General features: G+C 42.0%; 1 pseudogene; it reads left to right on the top strand.

Annotated features, from left to right (window-relative positions):
- The first annotated feature begins 2,404 nt into the window (after positions 1-2,404).
- LOC145717958 (melanoma-associated antigen D1 pseudogene) lies at positions 2,405-4,689 on the top strand (annotated as a pseudogene).
- The last annotated feature ends 645 nt before the right edge of the window (positions 4,690-5,334 follow it).

Raw genomic sequence — 5,334 nt, 5'->3', positions numbered from 1 at the left:
TTCAGGAAAAAATATACTATGGTGCTTTTTCATTCAGTTCTACTGAGGTTTGATTTCTTTTATCACAGTGGCTAATTATTGTTTGTACTTGCCCCTTTCTTATCATAATAATTTATACTAAATGGAAACGCAGGAGACATTTTTGATTAGTTGAGAAATAGCAGGTTGACCAGTGACTTATACATGCTTGATCTGTCCCTCCACAATTTTTTTAAAACAAAATAAAGGTGATAGATAAGATAGTTTTGTTTTGAAGAAGCAGGTTTGATTAGAAATTCATCTACTGGTTTGACTAGTAACTGTGCACAATATACACATTAGGTCTTTTCTAGATTAACTTTGTAATTACAAAATAAATTTATAAGTTGTCTGGGTGGTGCCAAGTGTCTTATGAAAACCTTAAGGGAAGCAAGCCTTTCCTAAGTGCACTTAACATATCAGGACTTGGCATCACATTTCACATTAACCAGTGAATTAGGTAATCTCCATTAGCAGTCTAGATATTACATAAAAAATGATAATAAGCAACCTTGTTAACAAGAAATAATTTTACAAAGGAGTTAAAAGATAACCAGCCAATACATACCATCAGTAGGTTTTAAAAGGGACCTCTCTTAAACAAAACAAGGTTCCACTTTGGAATTACAAGCATACCTTGTTTTATTGCTCTTTGCTTAATTATACTTTGAACATACTGCATTTTTTACAAATTAAAGTTTGTGGTAACTCTACTTTGAGCAAGTCTATCACTGCCATTTTTTCCAACAACATTTACTAACCTCATGTCTGTGTCACATTTTGGTAATTCTCACAATATTTCAAACTCTTTCATTATTATTATATTGTTATGGTGATTAGTGATTATTGCTATTATAATTGCTTTAGGGTGCCACAAATCATACCCATATAAGATGGTGAACTTAATCAATAAATGTTGTGTGTATATTCTGACTGCTCCACTGACTGGCTGTTCCCCTATCTCACTCCCTCTTCTCAGTTCTTCCAATTCTCCGAGAAACAACAATATTGAAATTAGGCCAATTAATAACCCTACAACGGCCTGTAAGTGTTCAAGTGATAAGAAGAGTCACATGTTTCTCATTTTAAATCAAAAGCTTAAAATTATTAAGCTTAGTGAAGAAAACCAAGAAAGGCTAAAAGCTAGGCCTCTTGTGTCAGTTAGCCAAGTTGTAAACTCAAAGGAAAAGTTCTTGATGGAAATTAAAAGTGTTATTCCAGTAAACACACCAATGATAAGAAAGAGAAACAGCTTTATTGTTGATATAGGGAAAATTTTAGTGGTCTGGATAAAAGATCAACCAGCCACAACATTCCCTTAAGCCAAAGCCTAATCCAGAGTGAGGCCCTGACTCTTTTTTTCAATTCTATGAAGCCTCAAAGTAGTGAGGAATTACCCCAAAGACACAGATGTAATGAAAAGAAAGGCCATATTCACCCCAATGTTCATAGCAGCAATGTCCACAATAGCCAAACTGGAAAGAGCTGAGATGCCCTTCAACAGATGAATGGATAAAGAAGATGTGCTCCATATATACAATGGAATATTACTCAGCCATCAAAAAGGATGAATACCCAACTTTTACATCAACATGGATGGGACTGGAGGAGATTATGCTAAGTGAAATAAGTCAAGCAGAGAAAGTCAATTATCATATGGTTTCACTTATTTGTGGAACATAAGGAATAGCATGGAGGACATTAGGAGAAGGAAGGGAAAAATGAAGTGAGGGAAATCGGAGGGAGAGATGAACCATGAGAGACTATGGACTCTGAGAAACAATCTGAGAGTTTTAGAGGGGAGGGGTGGAGGGATGGGTTAGCCCGGTGATGGGTATTAAGGAGGGCACGTACTGCATGAAGCACTGGGTGTTATATGAAAATAATGAATCGTGGATCACTACATCAAAAAAAAGTGCAAAAGAAAATTTGAAGCTAGCAGAGGTTGGTACATGAGGTTTAAGGAAAGAAGCTGTCTCCTTAATATAAAAGTGCAAGGTGAAGCAGCAAGTGCTGATGTAGAAGCTGCAGCAAGTTCTTCAGAATATCTAGCTTAGATAATTAATGAAGGTGACTACACTAAACAACAGATCTTCCAAAGAACCCTATCAGAAGAAGATACCATCTAGGACTTTCATAGCTAGAAAGGAGAAGTCAATGCCTGGCTTTAAAGCTTCAAAGGACACGCTGACTCTCTTATTAAGGGCTAATGCAGCTGGTGACTTTAAGTTGAAGTCAATGCTCATTCCAAAAATCCTAGGGCCCTTAAGAGTTATGTCTATTCTGGGCTGCCACATTGGCATTTTCTCCTGGACAAGGGAGGGTGCGGCTGCAGAGAGCCAAGCACAGCAATCCTGATCCCCTGAGTGGTGAAGAAGGGAGGCAATGAAGGGGTTGGGGTTGGAGTCTGAGGCAAGGCTCTGCTCTTGCCAGAGGAACAGGAGCCATGGCTCACAAAATGGACTATGGTGTGATGGTGTGGGCCTTCTAGGCTGAGGCCTCTGTAGAAGACAACACCTTGCTTATACAGATCCTGATGGAGACAATCTAGATCTTGGAGGTGCCACCTACCAACCAGGCCACAGCAGCTGGGCCTAATGCTAGTCCCCAGAGTTCACAGCCCCCAACAGCCAGTGAGATGGCTGATATTCAGGCTGATATTCACTATGCCCAAAACAACGTTTAAGGCTCAGAACACCACCACAAAAGGCCTAAATGGTGCCTATGATTTCTCTCAGGCTCTCAATGCCAAGGAGATACATAATGTGCCCCCTAAGGCAGCCTATATATCCCAGAATGCCACCCCAAAGGGCCCAAATGATGCCTATGATTGTTCCCAGGCAGCAACCACCTGTGAGTTAACTGCTAACAAGTCTGAGATGGTCTTTAAGGCCTAGAACACCACTACTAAGGTGGGCCCAAATGCCACCTACAATTTTTCTGTCAGGGCCAGTGAGACAGTCAACACTTAACCTAAGACGGCCTTTAAGGCTTGGAATGATACCACTAGGGCCCCAACAGCTGATACCCAGACCCAGAATATTAACTAAGCCAAGATGGCTACTTCACAGCCTGAAGTACAGACCAACCTAGGTGTCCCTGAATCTGATGGTGCAGCTGCACAGATATCAGCAGTTGCTTCCCAGGATCAGACTCTGGAGTCCAAGACTATAATTCAGGGTAAGAGGACCTACAAGATTAATAACTTCAATGTGGATGAGAACAGCGGTGAGGATCAGAGTTGGGCTCCACTGGTTACAGGGACCTGGAGGTCTGCACCAGTTCCAGTTACTACTCAGAACCCACATGGTGTACCCCCCCAGTGTGCTCTGCCAGACTTCATTGGCCTGGCAGAACCCATCAGGTAGACCCCACCAACACATCAGAGCCTCCCAACTAGGCATACTCCACCAGCCGGGCAAAATTCAGTTGCTTGGCAGAACCCCATTGTCTGGCGTGGTGCAGTTGTCTGGCTGAACCCACTGGCTTGGCAGAATCCATCTGGATGGCAGAACCCACCAGGCTGGCATGGTCTTCCAGATTGGCAAAGCCCTGCTGACTGGCCCCTATCACCAGACTGACTTCTGCCACCTGATTGGTCACTTCCCACTGACAGCCACTCCCAAACGACTGGCAGAACCTGTATCCCTCTCCCACCTTGCGTGCCTCACAGAACCTGGGTGCCTCACATCCCCAAGATGTAGCTTTTCTTCAGGAAAGAGCAAATAAGTTGGTTAAAAAGCTGATGCTTAAAGATTACATGAAGGTGCCCATCATGCACTCAGAAATGCTGAGGGATATCATCCATGAATACACTGATGTTTATCCTGGAGAAGAAATTTGGGATTCAACTGAAGGAGATTGATAAAGAAGAACACCTGTATATTCTCATCAGTACCCCCGAGTCCCTGGTTGGCATACTGGGGACAACCAAAGACACACCTGAGCCCAATAACACTATCTTAGTGATATGGACATCACCTTCACAAATGGCAACCATGCCAGTGAAACTGTCCTCTGGAAGGCACTACACAAGATGGGACTATATTCTGCTGTGAGAATCCTCTCCTTGGAGATCTAAGGAAACTTCTCACTTATGAGTTTGTAAAGCAAAAGTACCTGAATTACAGACGAGTGCCCAACAGTAAACCTCCTCAGTATGAGTTCCTCTGGGGCCTCCATTCCTACCATGAAACTAATGAGATGAAAGTACTAAGATAGAGGTTCAGAAGAGAGATCCTTGAGAATGGACTGCACAGTTCATGGAGACGGCAGATGAGGCCTTGGATGCAATGGATGCTGCTGCAGCTGAGGCTGAGGACCAGTCTGAAGGGAAAACTTGCATGAGGATTAGAGATGAGTCTGTATCTGGGCCCTGGAGCTGAGATGACATTGAGTTTGAACTGCTGACCTGAGATGAGGAAGAAGATTTTGGTGGTCTCTGGTCTAGAATCCTATATACTTTCTAGGCCAGATGCCACTAGAAGACCACTCCAGATTTTGTCAGACCTTCACTGGCCCCATTATTGGCCCTGGTGGTACAGTCAATGCCAACCTTGCCGCCAACTTTGGTGCCATTGGTTTATTCTGGGTTGAGTGAGATGTTGATGTCGTTAATCAGTTGCAATAGTCCTTCCCCTGAGTGAGGCTGAAGCCTCAAATGCCTACTAAACACAGCTATCTAGAGAGCCACATTCTGTTGACTGAAAGTGGCATGCAGGATAAATTTATTTGCTGTTCCTTGTTTGTTGATTTTCTTTCCCCTTGTGTGCTGTCAAGTTTTGGTATCAGAAATAAACTTTGAAACTGCACAGTGAAAAAAAAAATGTTCTGCCTGTGCTCTATAAATGGAACAAAACAGCCTGGATGACAGCACATCTGTTTACAATATGGTTTACTGAATATTCCAAGCCTACTGTTGAGACCTACTTCTTAGAAACAAACAAACAAACAAAAATAAAGATTCCTTTCAAAATATCACTGCTCATTGATAATGCACCTGATCACCCAAGAGCTCTGATGGAGATGTGTAATGAGATTAATGTTGTTGTCATGCTCTTAACACAACATCCATTCTGCAGCCCATGGATCAAGGAGTAATTTTGACTTTCAAGTCTTATTATTGAAGAGAAGCATTTTATGAGACTATAGCTGCCATAGATAATGATTCCTCTAATGAATCTAAGCAAAGTAAATTAAAAACCTTCTGGAAAAGATTCACCATTCTAGATGTCATTAAAAACATTTCTGATTCATGGGAAGAGGTCAAAATATCAACATTAACAGGATTTTGGAAGGTGTTGATTCTAACCCTCA

This window comes from Leptonychotes weddellii, chromosome X (genome assembly GCF_054177405.1).
Source record: "Leptonychotes weddellii isolate Sample4059 chromosome X, ASM5417740v2, whole genome shotgun sequence".
NCBI classification, from domain to species: domain Eukaryota; kingdom Metazoa; phylum Chordata; class Mammalia; order Carnivora; family Phocidae; genus Leptonychotes; species Leptonychotes weddellii.
The sequence above is the reverse complement of the archived record's forward strand: the minus strand, read 5'-3'. Positions and strand labels throughout refer to the sequence as shown.